Source organism: Anopheles aquasalis, chromosome 2 (assembly GCF_943734665.1).
Source record: "Anopheles aquasalis chromosome 2, idAnoAquaMG_Q_19, whole genome shotgun sequence".
NCBI lineage: Eukaryota > Metazoa > Arthropoda > Insecta > Diptera > Culicidae > Anopheles > Anopheles aquasalis.
In genome coordinates, this window is record NC_064877.1 from 61,648,147 (window position 1) to 61,668,195 (window position 20,049).

The window sequence follows — 20,049 nt, forward strand, 5'->3', positions numbered from 1 at the left end:
TCCAGGCAGGACTTTTGCTGAATCTTTTTGAACGAAACAAAATCCCTACCAAAAACCACCCCCCAAACAGGCGCCCGCTGAGTTCCCATTAAGGTTGTCTCGCTCTCGTTTTCTCTCTCTCTCTCACACACTCTTGCTCACTCGGTCGCTTTTCCATTTTCCCGGCAAAGGATCGGTTTACCATACGTTCCACTTGGCGTGCGATGGTGTGCGATTTTTCCGTGCCGATACGGCCGCACTGGCAGGATAACGCACGCACGGAATGGGTGCCCTGACACAAACACCAAAGCAGCGCCGAGGGGTTGTACACTCATACAGCGATAAAAACCACCCCCAAAAGCCCCTCGCGCTCGGAATTTCATGAACGGCACCATGCGAGGGTGCATGGAAAATGAGTTTCCATTTCCAGCATTTCAGATGCACTCGCGCGGGCACACACCAGTTGTTTGTGTTGGTGTCGTTGAAGGATCTCGTGCACCAGTGTATTGGTGGAGGTGCGTATAGGATTTTATTGATTTTACGACGGCAGGCAGGCAGGGAAAACTCGTCCATCGTATTCCCTGAGATTGCGTCGCGTGGAAGCACAAGCAAGACAGAGAGAGGGAGAGCGCCTAGAACGAGAGGCAAATAGAACGGAAAAGCGGACAAAGAGAGCGAGAGAGAGTGCGTGAAAGTTCTGTAAGGAGGACTCGCTCGCCGCCCTGCTCCTGCTGACTGGCTGGCTGGCTGGCTGGTGGACGCAGATTTTCATCGCGAGAAAACTCCTTCGCCTGGCGAGCGTTCAGTTTGCGTTCAGGAACGGTGCTGGCGAAAAGTCTCGGTTTCCGTGCTCCGTGAACCGCGCTCGGCGGTATCCATTCACACTGTCCTCGATACAGGGTGTCTGCGTGTGTGTCTGCGTGTGTTTACGTGTGTGTATTTGCTAGTGTTTTTTTTCCATTTCCATTTTTCCATCGGTGGAAATCTCGGTCGCCCGCAGTCGGTCCAGGATTTGTCTCTTGCGAAAGAGATTTGCTAGGAGCAGCAGGATTTTCCATCAGGATATTCTGGCCCATTTCAGCACCGTGAGTGTGCTGGTTGAATTCTGGGGGAAAACAGTGACCTAAGGCTTGGTTTTGTGGTGCGTGAATGGTGTTGTTGGTGGTGGTGGTGGTGGTGGTGGATCGCTTTCACAAATTGTGGGCCTCGCCTCAAAACGGTGCCGTGATTGTTACGTTCCTCGTGCTACCAGCTCGATTGTGTTTGCTGATACTGATGAGTAGTTGTTCGTGGGCTCGAAGGCAAAGAAAACCAACACCCAGCACCGATTCGATGACAAAACCGTGTTCAGTATTAAATCTGCATCGTCGACGGTATAGAATGGAATACAGAGTTGCACCGAGGAGCATCCATTTGCCAAGGGATTCAGTGAACGGTGGTGGAAAACGTGCCATTTCCTAGGTAAGCATCGTGATGGTTTTTGGAAAATTTGGATTGCTGGATAAATGATGGAGGTTGGAATAAGGGAGAATTTTCCCGGACTCGCTCGCTCTCCGTGGCTGCTGCTGCGGTTGCGACTCTCCGGCCTGCTTTCCACCGCGCCCGGAAAAATGGGCGCAGCTCGTCCTCGATTCCTCGTAAGCCGCACGCACTACTTCCACGCCGAGATCTCTCTCTCTCTCTTTCTTTCATACCACCAACGGTGCTCGTCGATCTGCTTACCATTCTCCTGTTATCGCATTTCTGGTACATTGTTATTGATTAGACTTCAAAACAATTGGTTATGAAATTGGAAAATGGAAACCATTAAAGGATATTTTCATCGTTTTCACTAAAGTTTTGCTCTTTGCCCCCAAAAGTGAGAGCAAGGATTCTCCAAAAGGATAGTTCAGAAGAGAGTAATCGAGCGAGAGAAAGAGACTGTGCTTCGCAAATATGGCGGCGGACAGGAACAAACTCTGGGAGCATGCTCCAGCAGCGCTCAGCTCAGAAATTCCGATATACACGTCTACGGCCACCATTCCGTTCTCGCCGAGAAGCGGACAGGCGATCGCGTGGAAGGTGCGCGAGGAAAACGAGGAAAATACTACAACCTCGACCACATCCGGATTGGGGGAAGAAAGGGCGGGAGTTGGCGGCCTAATAGAAGCTTGCTTGGTGTCTGTGTGGTTGTATACACCTCGATAACACCGACAGAGAGACAGAGAGCAAGCCAGTGAGCGCTCCTAGAGTGCGAAAATGAGAAGACGACCATAAGGATCCAAATGAAATTGGGGAGCCCGACGCTTATGGGCCGTTATTGGGGATGGCCTGGTGGTGGCCGGGCATGCCATATTCCTTGGCGTGTGAGCTGTTGACACCACTACTACTGACCGGTTCAGAGGTGCAACCAACGCGCGCGCTCGTAATGGAGCAAAAGGATAACGAGCATAATTTGGGGAGGGCTTGAAAGTAGCACCCTGCGCGCTCCACTCGCCCCCAGAGTGTGTCTCTGTGTGACTGATTGTGGGCCTATGCTCGTGTGTTGGTAATGGACTACCACCCGCCCACCCTCTCTCTGCGTGAGTTCCAATGAGATAAAAAAGAAAATTTCCCCCAAAAAAAAATACAACCGTTTTGTTGCAAGTTAGATGCGTCTCTCTTTCTATCTCTCTTTCTATTTCTCTACTTGTCTCTTTCATTCTTTGGAGGTTCCATTGGAAAAGGAGAAGCAAAGGATTACCGGCCGGAAGAGCGTGGAATATCGCGGAATGTATTTTTACACATTTCTGTGCCAAAACTGGTGAATAACGCTCCACTGCTGCTGCTGCTGCTGCTGCTACCTATTTGTTTTATGCGAGACGGATTTGTGTTGCTCCCTTTTTCATTCACCCGTTCTCGTGCCGTGCCCGTTCACTTTCCAAGGAAGTGGCCATAAATCACGGTACCCAGCATCGTCGCTCCGATGGCATGTGCGGTGTTCACGTTTGAATGGTGGCGTGCCTGAAGCGTGGCTCAAAATGTTTCCCCCCCTTTTTGCCGGCGTGTTTTCCGCACCCGCTGGAGGTTTATGGTGGAGCTTATTGTGAGCCCTGGTGGCCCATACCTTTTGATCTCGAGAGTTTCTTCTTTTGTGAGTGGCGGGAGCGCAATGACAAGTTTACGTGACACGGTGCGCGCGGTTTCCCCTTGGGGGCGGGTAATTCTGTGATTATTTTTTTGCTACTGAAAAGCCTTTGCCCCAAAGGTCCCAAAACAGCAAAGCTCTAGAAAGGTTGAGCAGCTGCTAAGCAAAAGGAAATAAAACGCGATAGAAAAGCAATTGTGGAAATTGGTGAACGTTTGATAATTTAATTAAATTTCATTTCACTTTGGGGGCATCGCAGTGGCGTCTCTCGTGATGTTTTGCCGGCGGCTTCTTCACGCGGTTGTCGGTAGCAATGCCTTCAATGAAAGCCCCCCCCCGAGGGAGACCCCGTGCGGTGCACCGACCGACAGTCATCGCCACCTTACGCTCCATCGCATTTAATTACATTCGATGGGGGTTTGCGCTGTAATCCCAGCTCCCGGATGTTGAGTATGGGGGGGCAGCAGTCGGTGACAGCATGACACTCGCTACCTGCTGCGACAGTATGCTCCGTCGACTTGTGTGTTCTTCTCCAGGTTTCCTGGCACCTGACAGACTCGCATTCAGGTGAGGAATCGAGACGAACGTTCCAGACTGGTGTGGGAAGCGATTTTGCGGCAGGATTGCAAGTGCGTCACTCTTGAGCTCTTGTTTCCGGTACGAACGATGAAAGCAAACATTAGCATATACGAGACCCATGGCTAAGTTTAGCTTCCGCAGAAGTGCCCGTCGATAACGCCGAGTAATCGTCTTCGTCTGGGACACGAGCTTATGCGGTGCAAACTCCAAACGACCAATTGGTTTTAATGTTTTTGGGGGATGCTGCCCTTCCATGCTACCCTCTGCCACCACGTTGGAGGTGCAAAATGAGATGAGTTTCGCATTAATGGAACCCAGGCCTCTAACGACAATATTCCAATCAAGCGTTTCGACGCGTACGGTCGACCAAGACGAACAGCATGCATAATTGTAGCTTTATAATCGAAACAATTAAGCATTAATTGTGCGTAGGAAAAGGGGGCCCAGCAAAGGTTAGGATGGAAGTTAATTTTCGCTTCTACGGCCTCAACTTGAAATGGTGCGATGTCTGGGAGTCACTAATATGCGCTTCTTCATTAAATTTGTTTATGGTCCAGATCCAGTCTCCAGATAATGTTGGTATCATGTCGAACGATGCTTTTTTAATTGACTGTCCACACCACAAAACATAGACACGGAAGATCAGTCACACTCAGCCTCACAACTGAAGGTTACAGTATCGCTAAAATGACGATGAATAGTAAAATTATGTTTTACGCCTGTCTAGTTCTGTGCTCCGGAGGAGTTTTTGCCAAACTCTCACGACACTGCCCATGATTTTATGTTAATTTTTATGATCCCTGATTTTTCTGCCCACTTGAGCGTTTGAAGAGTTTAGGGCTTCATTACGGCTTCACTGGTGTGTGGGAACACGGGCGTGCATTTTACGCCTCGTTCTCCCGTTAGAGTTTTCTTTGATGTTCCTGTTGTCTGTCTGTCGAGCAGGTTCGAGGGTCGAGAGGTTGTCGGTTCTCATAAAACAAGACCGGAGCGACCAAAAGACCAAAAGTCGCTCAAAATTTTAGGTATGTTCTTCTTCGTCTTCTTCTGGAACCGGTACCAGCTGGAGCAATTACTCGGGTCGTGTTTTTTTATTTTGTTATGAATGTTCTATGCAAATGTCCCTGGATACGCGCGCGTGTTGCCGGTACTGATACCGTACCCTGTTCTCGCTGTTTTTAATCACGGTTCGACAAAACTATTTCTCGGGAGGTTCCCGGACAAACCCTTCTCTCGAGGGCGTTGTGGCTTAACTGTCAAAATACTCATGTTTTAATGAGACATTTCATGGTTGCGCTGTGGAGTGGAGAATGTAATAAAATATTTTATAGTCACTGCAGCAGCAGCAGCAGCAGCAGCAGCAGCTGAGTAGCTGAGTTGGTTCGTGCCGTAAGTTGCGGCAAGATAAGAAACTTTTCCCTCAATTCGCCGAGTCCCAGTCCCAAGTGTTCCTCCACGAGCACTCCGTGCAGTGTATCCGAGGGCCCCCGGAATAGTCCCGGAAATAGTTCACTTCACTCGTCCACTCGTCGCAGAGCCACCGCCCAATGCCCTATCAATTATCCAATCGAACCAACCGCCTCTCGTACTTTCTTCGAACGCAATAAAGTGCATCGCTCCTAGGCATCGCTGCAGCACGGGAAATTGCCTTTCCTTTCCCTTCCACCGGTGCTATGCTGTGCTGTCTATGTGTGTGAACCACGCCCGGCGTCCCCGAGAACGAGAACGCGCGGCAGAAACTAATCCAATTAGCGAAAGTCCCGCCATTGTTCGCTCGGGGCTGCTGCTCTGTATAGCTGCCCGGTCCCCGGTTGGACTGCTGCTGCTGCTGCTGCTGCTGCTGCTGCTGCTGCTGCTGACTTGACACAGTCGTCTCCTCCGGTGCAGTTGCTGCGGCAATTAAGATGTTCAATGCAGTGCGCGACCGCGCGTTGGGCGTCGCTAAAAAGGGGTGGGGGCAAGGGCCGGCTCCCACCGCTCCAACAAGGCTTGACACACAATCGATGAGTCGCCTGTTAGGTGCTACAGCCGTACAATGGCTACAGAACACACAATCTCGGCCCTATAGAGAAACTAGAGGAAAAGGGCTTCTTCTCGTGTCTCGTGACGCACCGGCCAGCACCTTTCATCGTCAGCCGTCGAACGTCTTGCGTGCGGGCGCCAATCCGCGGCCTTTTGTCGCGGCACTCAGTGTCGTTCCGCCAGCTTCACTTTGGGTAATTGTGTTACCGTGTCACGGCACGTGCACCTCCCTTTCCCGGTATATGGACCAAATGGACGGATTGTAGTGCAAGGTATGGAACGTTTCGTCGTCATTCGGAGCGAAGCTTCCATCACAATCAATCTCCTAGCGACGGTCACACAGAAGCTCCACGCGAGTCCACAGTAAGTGGATTGCATTAGCTTGCCTGCCAGTGAAAAGCAAGGCTCGCTCTTTTCAATATCCATAATACATCTTCGAGCAGCGACATTCCACACGCAGCTCAGCACCGGATGAGTGGCCATGGTGATCCCCGAGCAGAATTATAGGCCGCACACGGTTCTTACCGAACGGTCGTGCCGGAATGCAGCAATAACCTTTCTCACTTGATTGCGGGCGGGTGGATAATCTTTCGGGATTCCATTCCACCGCAGCCTCGGTGTGTGCGATGCAGTGGATTGATCCTCTCGTTTTTTTTTTGTTTTGTTTTTCAAGATTGTGTTGTCTTGTGAACCAACCTCCAACGCGGATTGCGGCGCCGTGGCATTACCGGGGCCTTGTTTCGCAGGTCACGACACTCGAACCACTAATTGAACCGAGGCTCTTGTTTTCTTGTGGATTTTCCTTGGATCCGACGCAGAACAGCATCGCCAACGCCCTGTGACCGCGATCGCAGGTTGTGGTGAGCAATCGAGGGCGTTCAAAAGCAACCCCCACACGCGCTAAGGAATGTCCCGTAATCGTCGCAGGTCCGTTGAGGTGAAACTGGTCCAACCTTCTCATCCATCACGAACACAGCACCACGAAAGTCAATGTTGCCACGGGAATCAAGCGTGTCGGGGTTCGGATGCTCCTTGTGCTTCGCTCTGACACGATTTCCGTGATAAAACCGCGCGTCGATTGCGATGTGCCTTGTGTACCCGGGACAAACACCTCGCCTGTCGGAGCAACATAATCCACTCGCAATTCGTGACTCCAAAACAAGACACAGTGTGGCGTGGCCGAGAGTGCCGGAACACTATCGGAAAAGACTTAAATGAATTTATCTTCAGCTCCACGGACCTGCCACGGACGCGGTCTTCGTGCTTCGTGGACAGGTTTTGCATGTTTTTCCTTCTCTCTCTCTCTCTCATTCGAGAACTGAGCATCGGGCATCAAATTGACACACAGGCAGCGGCACACCGCACGGTACAGAGTGGAAGGGTCAACGGCTTGGGCGTGAACGAAGCAGCATCACGAGCAGAAGCAGCAGCAACGGAAGAAGTGAATTACATTAATGAACTAGATTGGTCTCTGGGCCGGCAGAGGCACCTCTTCGAGCCCTCGGTGTGTGTGGTATGGGGGAGCCCAAGGTGGTTTGCTGACCATTTGCCGGCGGTGGTTCTTCGGCCGAGGAACTGTTTTCGTTGGACAACATGAAACAATTCCAAAAACTTGCTCCGCTCGCCCGCTCGCTTACGGTGGCGCCCCTGGCTTGATGAAAGTTGTGCGCAAAGTTATGCCTGAACCGAACCAATAGGGATGCTAGCCACCACAGCATCCGAACCCAGGCCCTCCCTCCTCCCAACTATGCTACAATTTGTGCAAACTTTGCACCAGTTAATATTTGTTTACTGAACTATTGATTTTCGATCGAGCGAGAGCCAACATTGGTGGCCCGTTGTACTCGAGATGAATGGTGTGGCCCAGGAACACACCTTGGGATGTCTTATCAAGGAGAAAAAGAGAGAGACAAGAGGGAGCTCGACTCGTGCCCGGTCTGTAGGAAGTTCCTAATGAGGTGGCATTATATCGGGAAACTCCTATTACAGTTTTATGACGCAGACGCGCGGACGCGGAGAGAAGAGCACCAAAAACTGACAGCCTCGAGTCCGCGGTGTTCAATTGGTACATACGAAGCCCACCGAACCGGACACTGGACCAGGTTGGCTAGACCAGGAAACATGGGATACCGGGGGCCCTGGAATAGGAAATAGACACCCCGGTGACCCGGGGCGTGTGAGCTACGCGGCGCCGGAATGAGACTGCTCCAGCAGACCACACCAGCAGAAACAAAGAACGGCCTAGAACGGGCGCTGGGAAAAAAACGGTAGTGACGGTGATAGTCGTAAAACTTAACAGCATTCTCTTCTCCTCCCATCCCGGTCTTTGGCACGATCTTCGGTAATTCCCACGGCTTCTTCTCCGTTACTCACTTACAGGCCGTGTGTTCCCAAGCCCTTTCGCCGGCGAAAAAAAAACAACGAAGCGTCTAGGCCACAGCGACAGGAGCAATGATTCTGACTTCTGTCGTGAGCGGCCAGCGGATTCCTATTCCGTTTGTAAATTAGTTGTCCTACTCCGCTACCGTCCGACCTTCGCTTCTGCTTCTTCGCCTGTCGCGAAAGCACGAATCCCTGTGCGAATCTCGTCGGTGCGGCCTCCGGGACTCCGGGCGCTCCGTGAAGTTGATATTTACGACGCGAATTATGCTCTCGCGTTCGCTCCGAGAACGATTTATGCACCGGCAGCCAAGCTCCTTCTTAAAACCCTCCGGCGCATAGATCGCTCACGCAATCTCAACCGTAAACAGGGGAACCGGTTGATAGTTTTATGTTGCGAATAGGGGGCGCGCCAGTGGCCCACGAATTGAAATTAATGATACGGGAAGATTTTTCGCTCTCGGGCGCCATTTTTGAGGAAGATTTTCGGGGAGAACAAAGGTGGTTGTGGAGGGCTAGTTTTTTTTATTCAAAAGCTCTGACGATGGTGTCGGAAATCAAACCAATCGATCGATAGTGGAGATGATTGTGAGAGTATCGATGCATCATGACGATGCACAGCATGTTACTACACGTTCCTCCCGATTCCGGAGAGAGCTCAAACAATCTCAGGTTAACCGCACGCCCGCTGTGAACATGTATGGGCGGTGGTGCCCCTCGGGGGAGGTCATGCTGATGCGCCGTTAGTACGTGCACTACACGCACCAGGCGCGAGAAGGCGAAGGAACGTGCCAGGTCGTCTTCGATGAGTTCTTGGTCACGTTTTCCCACGCGATCGCTGTCGACGTTGTTGTCGTCGTCATGGTCGCCCATCAGTTATTACTTTCACGGACCTCACAACAGGGAAATTGCTTAATCGTGTACGCAGGGGAGGAGTTGGGCGCGAGTCGTCGCGATTTGAAGATGATTGACATTCATTGGAAGCTCCCCGGTCATGCGTGAAGATGATGCTGTTCCATCATCATCATCATCATCATCATGATTTCGATTGGCAATAAACCAGCAGAGAGCACGAGCGAGAGAGACAATCTACAAATCATCGCAAGCGCACGAGATGATGCCCGCGCCATCGTGCCGGAAAAATTGCTTTTCAACAAACGAGAAAGATCGATCTCTATGGAAGGGAAAATCTCTGAAATGAACATCTGCCCACACGGACGCCCCAATCGTGCGTGAAGCAAAACGGAACCAAGCCGGTCCAGCCGGTGGCCGGCCTTGCCAGATCGACGTGGTACGACGGTTTTTCGGGGCCCGTTTCGGGGCCGGGGTTCGTTCCATTTCTGTTAATCCCGGTATTCTCTCGCTCTTTCGCTCTTCTCTTGTTCGCTCCAGGTATGATGCTGTTGATGCCGGGAACCGACGCGGCATTACACTTCACGCTGACAGCGTAAAGCCGTGTGGCCCCGTGACAACAACTCGTAGGGTTTGTGGTTCAATTGTGGATGGGCACCATCAGGGTGAGGGATGGTCTGGGCGAGGCGCGCTAGACCGTGACGTGCAAGCGGCTCGTATGGCATGGCTAATCCCACTGGCACTCGGCCTAAAAGTCTCCGCTTGCCGACAACCGAATTTTTGGCGGTTCCAAAACCGAAACGAGAAAGTATCTCCCATGGGAGATTGGCAGACTTCTTCATTTGATGATCGTCGTAGTCGTCGTCGCTGCTGCTTGGTCCGGCGTTTCTACAAAGTGGAGCAAAGTGGAGAAACGCTTCGTCACCAGACAGTACAGATGGCCAGTGAGCGGACGCGAGACCATCCGCGAACCATTCCGCCGGCGTGTTCGGCGGACTAATGTCCGCCTTTGTGTGACTTGTTTACAGTGAACGAGTCGCACTCTGTTCAACTATTTGGTTCAGGTCTTTCACCATTCGCCACGGTTTTTGGCCGGTTAGTAAAGTGCCTTCCCTGAAACCACCGGGACGTGCTGGAAAATTGAGATTTTTCTTCTCCATCGAAGTTCGATTACGAGTCGATTAGCGCTGGCTGGAAGGTGATCTATGTTCTTGACATTCCGCCCGGAGGAATTGCACGGTCATGGTATTTGTTCTACTACCACGTCTTGGCACGCTCTGTAAGGGAAGATGGTAAAGAAAAGGAATTCAATTAGCTTTAGTCCGTGTCCATGTAAGTTGAGTTCGTATCGTGTTCCTAATGAACAACTACAGACTCTATATCGATGAGTACCGTGACTTCCTGTGAAGCTCTCAACTATGCTCTCCGATTTCTTCATTTCCAATACAGGACTCCATGGAGGGCAGAGAAGCAAAAACCCACTTTGTTCTAAAGCATGTCGATGTGTCTCAGGTTATTCCACGAGATATGATTAAACTTCCATGCTCTGGCCATTCGACAAATTCCGCTTAATTGCCTCTCGTTGATTACAGACTCGGTTCATCGATGAAACAGAAGATCAAACGAGAACGCTGAGACGGTTTGTCGGTACGGTCAATTTGCGGATAAGAACCTCAACAAAACCTTCAACCATCATCATTTCCAACGCTTAGCACCGGCATACCGGCATATTCTCTTCACTGTGGTGTGCCAACCGATGAAACTTCGATTGATTGCTGGATGGCTTTTTCTCGATTGCACCTCTACCACTCGAACGTTTGCGTTTCGAGATCGGTTTTGGTTTATACCGTTTGCTATCGACGATGCTATTGGATGTAGGTTTTATCGAGGGAAAATGTGTGGAACTCTTCTACACCGATAAGCTTCTTTCCAATCGAGCAAACGTTCGCTGGAATTGGAAACTGGGAACACTCAACCGTCGGGCGGTTCGATTTGATCGATAAATATCGGCTTTTGCACCGCCACGCCGCACCGTTCCCGGGGTTTTTGGATTTCTGAGAAGGGTCGCTGGGAGATTTATAATTGAATCTCGAGCAGCACCGAGAACGTTGTTGTTGATTGCTGTCGAAGCTGCTGTACCGTTGCTGTCTGCAAATTTACAATCAACACAGCCCGGCTTTTGCCTTAAATGGTGGCTTCGTTCATTCTGATTCCTCCATCATTATGCCTAATGATGGGTTCCCAAAAAGGAGAGGGAGTGGGTCGATAAGGTGTTGAAATAATTTATTGCACTCTACGTCATCACCGTGATCCAGGCTGAAAGGTGTGAAACGGTGTCCATGTTTTTTTTTTATTGGAATCAATTATCCGACGACTTTCTTAGTATGGCCGCCGATGAAGCATACAATTATGCTCCTCAGAGCTTGTGCGAGTAATGGTAGCAATCGCCATAATGAATTGGCTACTTAACTCGTCTGCAAAGGGATTATTAACTTTTTTAAGGCCCTTACGAATTCCAGATAATATTCTCCTATATTTTACCAGGACACACCACGGAATAGCATGATGGGCGGCCTTGGCTCGAAAGGAGTTGTTCCAAGGTATTTCAAGCGATTTCTTAGAAACTGTGCCAATTCGCACGCCTCTCCGTTCGTTCGCTCGCTAGTATTGGTATCAGCCGGCCGAGCGGGCGTAGTACATAAGCGAGCTGCGTGTGGAGCATGCGCTGCTTCTTCTGAATTTGGCTGGCTGGTACATGGTATGCTCCTGCGGCTGCTGCTGGTGTGGCCGCCGTTTGCCGGTGGTGACGCTGCACAAAACGAGACCATAAATTGACTGACGCCCTTTTGCTGCTTCTCTCGCGCTGCAGATTGCATTTCACGATGTCCACAATGTCTGGTGGCGCACTCTGGAGTGAATTCGAATTCGTTTCAATCTCACTGTGCCGTAACATTGCACCCTCTTTCTACTGCGGTGCGTGCCAGTGTCCGGGAAGCTTTACCTGCTCCGAAACGTAGGGATCGCCCCTTTTCATCACCCATTAATCAGCAACGGACGAACCACCGACGATCGGATCTGGTCGATTAAAGGCCCGCTGTTTGTCTGAAAACATGTCAAAATATAGACCACAAGCAAAGGTGAGCGCACCGTAGGGATCCGATGTCGATGGTTCACTGCTCGTGACATCGTACCTGATCCGGTGTCACCCTGGTTGCCCTGCGTCTTACGAGGTGATAAAAAAGGGAAAGAGCCAAAGAACAGCAGCCCGTTTGGTGCGTCGGTTGTGGTAGAACCTTTCTTCGGCGCAAGAAGAGACGCAAGATGCAGCCCATCATTTCATCGGCCGCTTTCGTCAGCTTCCTTTATGCTGTTCCTTCTTGTTTGAAAAGGGATCCTACATCGGAGGACTGGAGAAAGAAGCGAAGCGAAGATAACCGGCCGAAAGCCGATGATTGTAAGCGATATCGAGGTCTGACTGAGCATCAACGTCCACCATTCGGCTCATCGGCCGTGGTGGTGGCTTTTGGTTTCACAAAAACACAAGAATTAGATAGCCAGGTGATGGTGATGATGATAATGACGGTGATGATGATGATGATGATCGCTAGCTTGATTTTATGGCGCTGTAAAGTGAAGGAAATTGATGTTTTGTCGTTATCGTCGTGGTCGCACCCCTCCCTGGGCGCTCGCTGGGTGGTTGGGAACGCGTGGCTCTCTCCTACACGACACGCTTGGATAACGCGTGTTTTACGTGCGGCATTAGATTGTCCCCACAGCTCCCCACCACAAATCACCTCCAGGACGAGCGAGCGAACGTGCTGGAATCGGGGCATCGATTAATCATTGGCTCATCATCGTTTTACGCTCGCCACTGGGTTGGGTCCGCACTGGTCAACACACAATCGCAGGTTAATTATGCGTCGGTAGGACTGCGTGTCGCAATCAAATCACAGGAACAGGAACGTGGGAAGCCCCTCCCCCTCTCCCCCACGGTACCCACTCCCGGTGTGGTGTGAGAAAACAAATAACAACTCGGGCTACTTTCGGGACACCACACCAAACACACCCGTGGCGGTGAGCCCGTGTTCATTAATGTTGACCATAATCAGTTTTACATTGTTTACGCAACAATGGGCAACTGCCGCAGCACGCACGCGGTGCGTCCGAACGGTTTTACGATTACCCCGGGGGATCAGCGTACTGGAATGAGCGCTTTTTAAAGCGAATGGCCAGGACCGGCCAGCTCCTGCCAGCTCCGGTTCCCTGTAACGCGCTCTCTCGACGCTCTTTAATGCAATTGATACAAACATAACCATCGGATGCCGGATTTTCTCGTCCAACAGACGACGGAACTGAAGGGATGCGCTCAAGAGTGGACCAGGGGCGCAATGGATGCGCTGAAACACTTGAAAGGGATTTGCAATCATGGCGCTCATGGGTCGCTGACAGACGGGGACGGATGTCGGCGCAAAAATTATGAAACACTTCCAGCGAACAAATGGTGTAAAGTGTGCTAGTGTTGCCATCACCGACGTCCAGCAGGGCCATCGCAGGAGAAACAGAGAAGGGGACCCGAAGCAGCATCATCATCAGCTTCAGGATCAGAGTCATTCCTTGGCGACAATTTCATTTCGACGATGACGAGCGACGACCCCTTGGTGTCGCGTGCTGGATGTAGCTAACTTCGTCCCTTCGCAGAACGCTTGTCTCGAGTGCTCGAGGGGTGCACCAACAGCAGCATTGTAACCCCTCTGTGCCGTGCGGGATCCGGGACTGTCTGTGTCGACACATTAATTTCATCCCTGCAGTGAGCTGCTTTTTGGAGAAGTCACAGAAGGGAGGGAGAGAGAGTGTGTCAGGACCTCGGCTCTTTCCCGCGGTGCACCTTAGCTGTAAGGAGACGAAGCGACGACGTTGTGGGACGAGAGTTCATTGACATCCCTCGGTTGGCAGGGCGGGCACCCCTTTTTTCCGGAACGGTTTTCCATCCACTGGGATCCGGAGTTTTCGCAGCATTTTTGGGGGAGAGAATTTACTACCAAACGTGGCATTCGAGGAGATCCCTGTCTAGGTTCTAGGTTCCGTTCGGTTGAGGTAGTCAGGAGACCGACCAAGCGAGAGATTCTAATCCACCCCCGGGGGAGGCCGATACGAGGTGCTGTGACCGCGAACCGGAAATGATGTTTTCGATTACTGCACCGCGTCAAGGTTACGGTCACAGCGCGGGAGCTAGGGGAATTCGAACCTTTCTCCTGCTAAGCGGCCAGACCACGGAGGTGACGACACTGGAACGACGACGACGACGACGACGACGACGACGACGGGAAACGCGGTATCACGTAGCGGAGTGCGGTATCGTGTTTCTCCTCGACGACGACAACGACGTCCACGACTTCTCGCGCTTGATTGATTAGCGTCGTCGTCGTCGTCGTCGTGGTCCACTCGGTCCGTATTGTCCCGTGCCGATGGCCATTCGGGAGGACGTGAATTAAGTTATGCGTCCCCTGGGGACGTCCGCGGACACGATTTCGGCGCTGGATTGGTGGTGTTGTGTGTCACATTTTTGTGTCTCACCGCAAACGCTCCAGTTCGTCAGCGTTGTCGCCGTGCTGGCTGGCTAGCTGGCTGGATGGTATAATTCAATTTTCACTTGCGTCGATCCCACGGCGGACCACCACCGACCGATGGCACGTTCTGTGATGAGTAATAGGAGGTCGCCGAATAAACGCCTGGACTGGGGCCCTGGTGGTGGAATAATATTGAGATGTTTTCCAACAGCTTCGCTATCCATCTTGTGTTACTTGTGTAGACGCGCAAGCGACTTAACTTTGTCGACCGCTAACTGGAATGTTGATTGAATTTAGTTAATATTCCATTGTTTGACCGCCGGTCGGTCGGTTTAGTCTGGTCTGAGTGGATGAGAATGTTGGCATACAAATGCATTGGCTGGTATGTTTTTTGGTTAGGTCCGTACGATCCAAACGGTTCTTCCGCCCTGCCCTGGAATGCTGTCTTAGAATTTGGCCTTTTGTTTATCCCTTCGATCGCTGAGCGCTTTTGGGTGGGTTGAAGTACGAAGGTTTCAAGTGCTTTTCATCCGGAATATGACGTGAACTGCTTTAAAAAAAGAAACTATAGAGCTTCTCTCGAAGATTAATGCAGAGCTTACACTCTTGTCGAGAAATTGTGAGCTGACGTTGCCAATTAATTTAATTGAAAATTGTACCTGTAATTATAGAACATAGAATCGTGCATCAAAGGAAAACAGTTTTCCTGCATAATTGAAAATTCTCTACCAACTAAACTCCCAGAGCGGATGTAAAGGTTGTGCTTCACATGAAATCACACCGTTGCCAGTTAGTATAACGACTACCTCAAGCTTGATACCATGTTCACTCATTAGAAATGGTTGAGTTTATGTGTGTGTTTGCCTCCATTTTATTACCATCACACCAGCTCACCTTCCTAAACCACCACGGAAACCTAGAGACCTCGCACACCGAAACAGATGTGTCGCAATCCATGCAATTTCAACGCTGCAGTTATGTTGCGGTACGCTGCCTGTCGACTGGGACTGCCAGCAGCAGCCAGCCACACCCAAGCAGCATCCGCATCGCAAGCCGAGTTGGATGCGAGTGCTTTTAATTTAGTTCCATCATAATTCGTATTCCGAACGCTCGGTACTCTATGGAAGGTGTTGCACTGGGAGGAAGCAGCCAGGCCACGGGAGGGTTATCACACCGGGCGCATCTTCATTCCTCCATTCGTCTGCACAAACCTGCAGCTCTCGGTAAAATCACGGCAGCTCCGCAGGGTGTGCACCACCGAGTGTGGTCGCTATTTAGTGGTGCGAGGTGGCTGGCTGGCTTAGGAACAGTCGCTAAGGTAAGCATATTATCGCCACATTAGAATCTCTCCTGTACTCTCTCCTGTGACCGTGCATCATCCTCACCGGGACCGTCTAGGCCAGACAATGGCGTCTGTACACCATTAATCATGCAGCTCCAGCTTCGGTGCTTCGACCGTGTGTCGATGTCGGAAATGTATAATGCTCGGTGGGCACACATCCACTCACCGGCAGCAGACTATGTCGCAGTCTGGTGTGCTCTCGGTACATGCCGGTAAATCCCTGCGGAGCGATATGGGTATGCGTGAGTCCTGATAGCAACGCGGCGGTGGTCGTCGCTTGACGACGTCGACTCTGCAATCAAATCAGCATTTTCCGATAAACTTTCGCGTCTGCGGAAAAGTTATCTCTTTCATTCATACACCAAGTGAAAGAAGAGCGGACCGCGGAGTGATAGAGAGAGTGCGATAGGGAGTGGTGGGTCCCAGGGTGGGTTTTGCAACCAACCACCATCGTGGGTCGTGTCGATTGTAACAGTGACAGCTGCGCGCCCGTGTGTGTCCTTCTTTCCACTTTTTTTTTCTGCCCAACTCCCATCCAGTACCATTCAGAGCGTCCTGCAGAGGACGGTGGCGTCCCAAACCACCACTGCAAGTCCACGCGATACCGGGGTTCGGTTTTCTGCTTTGGAAACGCAATTCGAGGGCGAGTGGAAGAGGGTGGGCCAGTCCCCGTTCCGGCCCGAGGGTTCGCCCTAGCCAGAGTGAAAATTATGTTTAACTCAGTGCAGCCGTAGGGGATTTGACGCACGTCAAACGACGAACCTCCCCTGAGGGCCACTGATACCGACAGAGGGAATTGACTCACCGGTAACGCTTTACCCTCGATTATGAAATCAGACATCCAATTGTGAGTGTGCTTGTGTGTGCATGTGTGTATGGGTAAATGGACCGAACCCTCGGTGGATGATGTCGTCTCGAAGGCAAAATCGCATTTAATACCGCAGCAGGTCGGAACATGAGTGGCAATTCCGTTTTTGGAGAGCAGATTTTTTTTCTTTGACAGCTTTTGGTCAAAGGTCGCTACCAGCGGGAGCGTTGGTCGCGAGTTTGCGTGCTTATCGCTTCGCCGCTGGGCCACAGATACCTTATCTGGGGTTCATTTTGCTGGTCGCCCGGCGAATTCTCGTTCCCATGATCACTATCGCGCCAGAAGGAAGACGGTCGGCGGTGCAGAGCGTTTGTTCCGTTGACATTTCGAAATCGTCGTCGCCGGCGTGGTGGTTTGACCCCCGGGCGGGTCTTTTGCTCACCACTTTTCCCGGACACGGCGACTCGTTAAAATGTCGTTTGGTGTGGTTTGCTGCCTGGCTGGATTTATGAAATTCAAAACTCTCCACCGAGCTCCATAACCGCAGATGAAGATACCCAGCAAATCCATTCCAAGACTTGAACAAGACTCTCGAAGTTTGTGTTGTGCGCAGCTCAATTGTTGACGAGCTCCACGAAGCTCCAAAAACGCGAAACGACTCCACGACACAAAAGAGGAAATGATGAGACGAAGATGCTCTCGTTGAAGCACCCAAGATGGATCGCACGACTGTTGATCTACGGGTAGAGAGAGAGAGAGAGAGGGACGGTGGTTCAGAGGTTTAACAGATAATTGTTCACAATAGGTCTGGTGTGCGCTCGGTAACCTTAAAGTCTTGAGCACCGCAATTGAACCACCAGCGAACCAAGTCACTGGCCAGTCCACTTTTGAGAGGATTTGGAGGGGGTGAATCGCTTGTGAAGCATCTTCCGCCTGGAGTTCCCGAGTATTACGAACCGCCAAAGCCAAGGAAGGTGTAAACGATGATCGATAAGCATCTGGAGGTTTTTGAATAATTTATTCTGATCCGTCATCGTCCGTCCGTCCGGCCGGCTGTCCGTGGTGGTGGTACAATGTTGTTGTTTGGAGCCGGTCGACGGCCGATTCAGCCGGGCGTGAAAAGTCGTCTTCGTTCGACAGGAGCGAGGCCACTCCGCGGTTCGGCGTTCGGTGTGTACTGTGCACGTACATCCACGGCTACGGCGCACGCATACGAATTGCCGAGACGTTTGATGCCTGCGGTGAAGAGCAATTTTCCGCTTGTCTTGGGAATTAATTGTTGTCAATCAATTAGAGAGACCGAGCGCCGCCGTCGTGCTGGTGCGTCGGTGTGTGTCTGGCGAGTCTGGCTCTCTCGCTGTGGCTGTGGCTCAATTATGCAAGTGATTTATGGAACGTTTTGTGGTGCGTCCGAGAAGAAGATAGTTGCTGGTATGTGCGTTGATGCATGACTGATCGGCACGACCATCGCCCCCTCTGCCTGTCTCCAATTAGGAAACAGTGCGAGAAGAGGATGCTGGAATGGGTTCTTCGTGCGTCGTCGTGACTTCGTGGCTGTTGGAGCTGGAGTTTTAAGAAGTTTTCGTTCGTTCGTTCGTTCGTCCGGACACCGTTTGGTGTGCCTCTCACGTATTCAAATGATCTGCAACGCCAGGGCGCCCTAGACGCTTCTCGCTTCGTTATGGCGTGCTTGGAATGGCGGAGCTAATTGGGCGTGCATATCAAAGATAAAGCTCCTGCTGGCTTCTTCGGAGTTCGATTCTCCGACGCTGCGGGTGTTAACTGCGAAAACGATATCTTCACAGCAGGCGGGGGCTTTAGTTCACTGTGCACTATCGGAGTGGCTCGGTTCTTAATCATCGTACCAGCGGTCAGAAGGCGTAAAGGCGATAACGTCACCGACCGGGCTGGAAACAGGAGTTCCATTGGACATCTGCCTTCGGGCATTTTGTTGCCACGATGGTGATGGTGATGAGTCATGCGGAACACCTCATTCCCATCGCTCCACCGTCACACTGCTGCTGGTAATTGGCGTATGCACCAGTTAACCTCGATCCATCATCGAGCGCACCATATGCTCCAGATTGCAGGCATGCAACGCCTAGTATACGATGCATAGCATTCCATTTGATCTTGTGCCATTGTCACAACATCGTCCCATTCGGTGTGCCCGTGTGGGTGTGTCAGAAAGGACATAAAGGCGAACGATTGGTGATTGCTTTCATTACCACCAATACACAACATATTGAATTTGTAACAGAGAGAGAGTGTGTCCGACCTGGTAAGCCTTGTGTTGTGGTTTTCTCGAGGACTCCAAAGGCCCTTCAAAACCAAAGCACAATTCCTCGTTCGTTCCGGATATGACGCGTTTCGTTGCGGTACGGGTCATCAGATGGACCGACGGCCCTTTCATCCCTTCGGTACCTGGGTTTTGGGTTTTGATTTGTGGGACAGTTGGTAACCATTACACCGCCTATCGCCTTCGTATGCTATTGATGTTATGCTCGGTTTCCCTCTTTCCTATGGCCTTCCCGGTTGGCTCTACCCAATGATGGGCAAGAGGTCCCCAGGAAGTCGTTGGGTTTCTCCGATTTCTTTGAAATCGGTTTTCATCGAATCCAACTTCCCCATTTGCTGGTGAATACGAAACCTGCTCGCTGTGAGAGATTTTCAAATCATCCAGATTGCCTTTGTGAGTTGTTCTAGACCTCCATTGGATGCCTGCCATCAACTGGAGTGTTTGCATATTTCATCCAATTTCCATAAAGACGGATCGACATCAGCTGGACAAGGCAGAAAGCATTACCCAAGCGCCACTCAACCCCCCGAAGTCAATCCAGCAACAGCATTACTGTGCATGTGCCAAGCGGTCCGATCGTACGAGCATCGGATACATCCAACAGCATCGTCCATGCCAACGATGCTGCACTTTCGCTTCTCTCCTTCCTGTCTGCCTGAGCTGAAATTGAAGCTTCAATTTGAGAATTGAACGCATCACAAACCATCCTTCCATCTGGATAAGACGAAAGACCACGACGCCCAGGCCCTTGTGTTCCACTCGAAACCTGAGAGCGCCCGAAGAGGAGGAGGGGCTGCTTTCTGTTTTACATCCATCGGAAAAGATCACTCATCGTGCCGCCCTTCGAGAGGGTGCACCCAGCCACCCGCAACAGCCCCCGGGGGGTTAGGATACATCGAACCGATCCAGATGACTGCAACGCAGACGGAAGAAAATGACCACCACCACCATGATGATGATGATGATGATGGTGTTGTGAGTGTCGCTGGTTAAGCCGGTTAAACATTGGAGTCCAACAAAAGGGGGTTGATCCATCTTCATGCGCGCATCATCCGGCTATGTGTGGGAGTGCCGAGGGGTGCAATGTGCTGTGTCCAGACCTCTTTGGCAAACCAT

At 51.3% G+C, this 20,049-nt stretch overlaps 1 protein-coding gene across 1 annotated transcript in view; it reads left to right on the forward strand.

Annotated features, from left to right (window-relative positions):
• The first annotated feature begins 795 nt into the window (after nucleotides 1-795).
• LOC126581459 (neural-cadherin) overlaps nucleotides 796-20,049 on the forward strand; it is a 209,809-nt gene continuing 190,555 nt past the window's right edge. Inside the window, exon 1 of the mRNA XM_050245133.1 lies at nucleotides 796-911. The gene's annotated coding sequence lies outside the window, so the exon portion shown is untranslated. The remainder of the gene's footprint in view (nucleotides 912-20,049) is intronic.